Genomic DNA, 7,307 nt, shown 5'->3' with positions numbered 1-7,307 from the left:
TGAGATAGGGTATCATTCTGTCACCCAGGCTGGAGTGTGGTGGTACAGTCACGGCTCACTGCAACCTCTACTTCCTGGGCTCAAGCCATCTCCCACCTCAGCCTCCCGGCATCTGGAACCACATGTGTGCACCACCACACCCAGCTAATTTTTTGTATTTTTGGTAGAGATGGCATTTCGCCATGTTGCCCTGGTTGCTTTTGAACTCATGAGTTCAAGTCATCCTCCTACCTTGGCCTCCCAAAGTGCTGGGATTACAGGTGTGAGCCATTGCACCTGGGCTATTGTTCACATCTTTATGTCCCTGTGTGTCCAATGCTTAGTTCCCGCTTGTGAGTGACAACATGTTATATTTAATTTTCTGTTTCTATGTGAATTCGCTTAGGATAATGGCCTCCAGCTGCGTCCATGTTGCTGCAAAGGACATGACTTCATTCTTTTGATGACTGCATAGTATTCCTTGGTGGATATGTACCCCACTTTCTTTATCCAGTCCACTATTGATGTGCACCTAGGTTGGGACACTATGAATGTCTTCTTTTTTTTTTTTTTTTTCTTGAGATGGAGTTTCACTCTTGTCATCCAGGCTGGCGTGCAATAGCGCAATCTTGGCTCACTGCAACCTCTGCCTTCTGGGTTCAAGCAATCCTCTTGCCTCAGCCTCCCAAGTAGCTGGGATTACAGGCATCCGCCACCATGCTCGGCTAATTTTTTTGTATTTAGTAAAGACGAGGTTTCACCATCCTGGTCAGGCTGGTCTACGAACTCCTGACCTCAGGTGATCTGCACGCCTCAGCCTCCCAAAGTGTTGGAATTACAGGCGTGAGCCACCGCACGGGCCACTGTGAATGTCTTCTGTTCCTCCCTCCTCGTTTGGTGAAACTGAAGCCCAAGGAGATAGTGTCTCCTGTCAAACTCTCAGGTGTGTTATCTTGTAGAGGATCTTAATTGCTTTGTGTATAGTTCAAATTGCTTTGTGTGTGTATTTCATTGCTCTCCAATGAAACGTACCCTCTGAAGATTGAGCTCAGTCTTCCTTTACTTTTGTCTCTTTCCTGCCCGCCTCCCAAAGAGATTGCACACGACTCTGGTAAAGACTCACAGAATAGACTTTTCTGTAAATCTGCCAGTTATCAACAGAGCCGTGGTAGGAAACTTTAAAAGATGGTAGGAGACTGTTGCCATCTGCTGGTAAATTTGTAGAACTACAGTTAGAAGTCCCTCTTCATAGAGTTATCAACCAGGAATTTGACTGTCTTGCAAGCTTGGATGTCTGGATCTTTTCCCCTAGGTACTCTGCTCTCATTCAGAGTTGAGCCTGGGCTAAGGGTGTCTGGCAGTATTTGTGTTTGGTGGCATATTACACAGATGTTTCCCAAGTCTTTCATTTGTGCAAGATAGAATTAATCCCTGAGGCCTGGGTGGTGTGGCTCACATCTGTAATCCCAGCACTTTGGGAGTCTGAGGCGGGAGGCTCATTTGAGGCTAGAAGTTTGAGACCAGCCTGGGCAACATAAGACCCTGTCTCTATAATTTTTTTTTTGAGATGCAGTCTCGCTCTGTTGCCTGGCCTGGAGTGCAGCCGTGTGATCTCCACTCACTGCAACCTCCACCTCCCGGATTCAAGCGATTCTCCCGCCGCAGCCTCCCAAGTAGCTGGGATTACAGGTGGGTGCCACCACACCTGGCTAATTTTTGCATTTTTAGTAGAAACGGGGTTTCACCATGTTGGTCAGGCTGGTCTTGAACTCCTGTCTTCAAGTGATCTGCCAGCTTCTGCCTCCCAAAGTACTGGGATTATAGGCATAAGCCACTGGGCCAGCCCCCCAAATTTTTTTATAATAATAATATACTTTTTTTTTTTTTTGAAACAGGGTCTCGCTCTGTCACCCAGGCTGGAGTGCAGTGGCTCAGTCTCTGCTGATTGCACCCTCCAACTTTCCAGGCTCAGATGATCCTTCCACCTCAGCCTCCCAAAGTGCTGGGATTACAGGTGTGATCCACTGCACCAGACCTCATAATAACAATTTACTATTATTATTATTATTATTTGAGATAGAGTCTTGTTCTGTTGCCCAGGTTGGAGTGCAGTGGCACGATCTCGGCTCACTGAAACCTCCGACTCCCTGGTTCAAGCAATTCTCCTGCCTGAGCCTTCTGAGTAGCTGGGATTACAGGGATGCGCCACCACACCCAGCTAATTTTGTATTTTTAGTAGAGACAGGGTTGCACCATATTGGCCAGGCTGGTCTCAAACTCCTGACTTTGTGATCCGCCTACCTTGGCCTCCCAAAGTGCTGGGATTACAGGCATGAGCCACTACACCCAGCCAATAATAATTTTTTTAATTAAAAAAATGAATTAATCCCCAAACGCAAGAAGGCTGCAGTCTGGTAGCAGAGCTAAGAACATCAATAACCATATTACAATTGTATAAAAGCTAAAAGCTCCGTACACGGGAAATAAAAGGTACCAGAGGCCAGAGAGAGCCACTGCTGTTTGGGGACATGACAAAAATCACTGAGGGCTTCTGAAAAATGTGACCTTGACATTCTTTTTTTTTTTTTTTTGAGATGGAGCCTGTCTCTGTCACCCAGGCTAGAGTGCAGTGGTGCGATCTCGGCTCACTGCAATCTCTGCCTCCCAGATTCAAACAATTCTTCTGTCTCAGCCTCTCAAGTAGCTGGGACTACAGGCGCCTGCTACCATGCCCAGCTAATTTTTGTATTTTTAGTAGAGGCAGGATTTCACCCCCTCATGCTGGTCTCGAACTCCTGACCTCAGGTGATCCCCCTGCCTCAGACTCCCAAAGTGCTGGGATTACAGGCATGAGCCACAGTGCTTGGCCGTAACCTTGACATTCTTATCAAAAGGAAGAGGCGTTCCGCCCTTTTATGTCTAGCTTGGCAAGCAGAATTTTATTTTATTTATTATTATTATTATTATTATTATTATTATTATTATTATTATGTTTTTAGATGGAGTTTCATTCTTGGTGCCCAGTCTGGAGTGCAATGGCATGATCTTGGCTCACTGCAACCACCACCTCCTGGGTTCAAGTGATTCTCATGCCTCAGCCTCCCAAGTAGCTGGGATTATAGGCACCTGCCACCACGCCTGGCTAATGTTTTGTATTTTTAGTAGAGATGGGGTTTCACCATGTTGGCTAGGCTGGTCTTGAACTCCTGACTTTAAGTGATGCGCCCTCCTCGACCTCCCAGAGTGTTGAGATTACAGGCGTGAGCCACCATTCCCGGCCCCTTACAATTAATTATATTCTACAGCCTGCATAATCTGGAACTCTGGTGGTCCACTCTGCCCTTGTACACAGCAGGCAGGAAGTCCTGGAGAATTAACACTCACCCCTGCCCCACCACATCAGCCATCAGCCAATGACTGCCGGGAGTTGGTGTATAAACACCCTTGCTCCCTTGCCCCGTGGGCGGGGCTAACTCTGAGACATGGATTCTACATCATTGCCCAGAGCTCCTCAACACCATTTAGCATCGTCATCCACATTGGTAACTTGCTTGATAATACACACTTATTGGAGGCTTTCCCTTTTCTCTCTCAGGTTGGTGTCTTCTGAGATCACCTTCAAAACATATTACATGTAAATTCTTATCTTAAGGTTTATTTCTGGGGAAACAATATCTAAAACATCATCCAAGACCTGAGATAAAAAATTAAGAAGATTGGACTTTGAGCAATAAGCGCTTCCTCAATGCCAGGTACTAATAGCCAATAGCTCTCATGATTGATTTTGTATTTTTACAATGTAAATGTAAATAAGAATCGCTTGAACCTGGGAAGCAGAGGCTGCAGTGAGCTGAGATGGCGCCACTGCACTCCAGCCTGGGCAACAGAGCGAGACTACATCTAAAAAAAAAAAAAAACGGGGCCTGTAATCTCAGCACTTTGGTTTGGGAGGCAGAGGTGGGCGGATCACCTGAGGTCAGGAGTTTGAGACCAGCCTGGCCAACGTGGTGAAATGCTGTCTCTACTGAAAATACAAAAATTAGCACGTACCCGTAATCCCAGCTACTCAGGAGGCTGAGGCAGGGGAATAGCTTGACCCCAGGAGGCAGAGGTTTCAGTGAGCTGAGATTGAGCCTCTGCACTCCAGCCTGGGCAACAGAGCAAGACTCTGTCTCAAAAAAACCAAAACAAAGCAAAATGAAACAAACAAACAAAAAGCAAAGCAAAACAAAACAAAAGAAAAAAACAAAAAACCAGTGGGCAAAGAAGCCTTAATAGACATTTCTCGAAGACATACAATTGACCACCAAGTACACTAAAATATATATGTATATATTCCACATCACTAATCATTAGGGAAATGCAAATCAAAACCACAGTGAGATATAGCACTTCACATCATTAGATGGCTATTATCAAAAAGACAAGTGAAGCCTAGGCAACATGGCAAAATCTCGTCTCTACCAAAAAAAAACCAAAAAAAAACAAAACAAAACAAAATACAGAAACTAGCCAGATGTGGTGACACACACCTGTAGTCCCAGCTACTCAGGAAGCTGAGGTGGGAGAATCACTTGAGCCCAGGAGGTCAAGGCTACAGTGAGCTATGATCCTGCCACTGCCCTCCAGCCTGGGTGACAGAGCAAGACCATGTCTCAACTAGAAAAAAACATTTAAAAAGGACAAATGATAAGTGTTGATGAGATGTGGAGACCAGGGAAGACTTGACTCTGTGGTTGGGAATGTAAATTGGTTCAGTCATTATGGAAAACAGCAGGGAGTTTCTTCAGAAAGTTCAAATAGGCAACAGGATTGCCAGTACAGCCCAGCAACCTCACCTCTGGATACCTATCCAAGGTAATTGAAATAAACATGTCGGCCGGGCGCGGTGGCTCAAGCCTGTAATCCCAGCACTTTGGGAGGCCGAGGCGGGCGGATCACAAGGTCAGGAGATCAAGACCATCTGGCTAACACGGTGAAACCCCATCTCTACTAAAAAATACAAAAAAAAAAAACTAGCCGGGCGTGGTGGCAGGTGCCTGTAGTCCCAGCTACTCGGGAGGCTGAGGCAGGAGAATGGCATAAACCCGGGAGGCAGAGCTTGCAGTGAGCTGAGATCCGGCCACTGCACTCCAGCCTGGGCGACAGAGCGAGACTCCGTCTCAAAAAAAAAAAAAAAGAAATAAACATGTCACCAGGCGCGCTGGCTAACGCCTGTAATCCCAGCACTTTGGGAGACCGAGGTTGGCAGATCACCTGCGGCCAGGAGTTCAAGACCAGCCTGGGCAACATGGTGAAACCCCATCTCTACTAAAAATACAGAAATTATCAGGCGGGGCTCGGTGGCTCACGCTTGTAATCCCAGCGCTTTGGGAGGCCAAAGTGGGCGGATCACGAGGTCAGGAGACTGAGACCATCCTGGCTGATACGGTGAAACCCCATCTCTACTAAAAATACAAAAAATTAGCCAGGCGTGGTGGTGGGTGCCTGTAGTCCCAGTTACTCGGGAGGCTGAGGCAGGAGAATGGCGTGAACCTGGGATGGGGAGCTTGCAGTGAGCTGAGATCGTGCCACTGCACTCTGGCCTGGGCAACTAAGCGAGATTCCGTCTCAAAAAAAAAAAAAAAAATTATCCAGGCGAGGTGGCGCATGCCTGTAGTCCCAGCTACTCGGGAGGCCGAGGCAGGAGAATGGCATGAACCCGGAAGGCAGAGGTCCTTGGGAGGCAGAGGTTTCAGTGAACTGAGATTGTGATTGCGCCACTGCACTCCAGCCTGGGTGACAGAGAGAGACTCTTGTCTCAAAAAAAAAAAAAAAAAAGAAAAGAAAAGAAAGAAAGAAAGAAAAAAGAAAAAAAGAAAATAAATCAACATGTCAATGAGGTATCTGTACTTCCACGTGTACTGAAGCATTATTCACAACAGCCCATATATGGAAGCCACCTAAGTGTCCATCAGTGGATGAATGGATAAAGAAGATGTGATCCCCACACACACAGACAATGAAATATTATTCAACCTTAAAAAAGAAGGAAATCCTGCCATTTGCAACAACATAGATAAACCTGGAGGACATTATGCAAAGTGAAATAAGCCAGGGACAGAAAGACAAATACTGCCTGATTTAACTTACTCCCTAGGTAGCATCTAAAAAGTCAGATTCATAGTACCAAAGAGTAGGATGGTGGTTGCCAGGAGCTAAAGATGGTGGTGGAGGGGAGGTGTGACTGTCAAGGGATAACTGGAGGGAGATCTCTGTGACGTTGGAATAGATCGGGATCTCAGTTGCTATGATGTGAATCTGTACATGTGATAAAATGACAGTAATTCAGAACTATGCACACGCTTTATACCAGTGTCAATTTCCTGGGTTTGATACTGCATTATAATTACATAAGATGTAGCCACTGGGGTAAACTAAGTAAAAGATAGATTTGGGGGCTGGGCATGGTGGCTCACACCTGTAACCCCAGCACTTTGGGAGGCTGAGGTGGGCAGATCATTTGAGCCCAAGAATTTGAGACTAGCCTGGGCAACATGGTGAAACCCTGTCTCTGCCAAAAATACAAAAGTTAGCCGGGTGTGGTGGACCATGTCTGTAGTCCTACCTACTTGGGAGGCTGAGGTGGGAGGGTCACCTGAACTCAGGGAGGTAGAGGCTATAGTGAGCTATAATTATGTCACTGCACTCCAGTCTGGGTGACAGAGCAAGACTCTGTCTCAATAATAAAAAAGGTACACCTGACCTCCCCATACTATTTCTGCAACTTCTTGTAAATCTATAATAATTATAGATATTAATAATTAATAACTATAAACAATAATTATAGATTCACAAAAATTGCAAGAAATTGCAAAAATAATTATTATTATTTTATTTTATTATTTTATATTTATTTATTTATTTATTTTGAGACAGAGTCTCACTCTGTCGCTCAGGCGGGGGTACAGTGGCGTGATCTCGGCTCACTATAAGCTCCTCCTCCTGGGTTCACACCATTCTTCTGCCTCAGCCTCCCAAGTAGCTGGGACTACAGGCACCCACCATCACGCCCTGCTATTTTTTTGTATGTTTTAGTAGAGACGGCGTTTCACCGTGTTAGCCAGGATGGTGTCGATCTCCTGACCTTGTGATCCGCCCGTCTCGGCCTCCCAAAGTGCTGGGATTACAGGCTTGAGCCACCACGCCCGGCCTGTCTTGCTTTCTTTTTTTTTTTTTTTTTTTGAGACGGAGTCTGGCTCTGTCGCCCAGGCTGGAGTGCAGTGGCCAGATCTCAGCTCAATGCAAGCTCCGCCTCCCGGGTTTACGCCATTCTCCTGCCTCAGCCT

Source organism: Macaca mulatta, chromosome 3 (assembly GCF_049350105.2).
Source record: "Macaca mulatta isolate MMU2019108-1 chromosome 3, T2T-MMU8v2.0, whole genome shotgun sequence".
NCBI lineage: Eukaryota > Metazoa > Chordata > Mammalia > Primates > Cercopithecidae > Macaca > Macaca mulatta.
The sequence above is the reverse complement of the archived record's forward strand: the minus strand, read 5'-3'. Positions refer to the sequence as shown.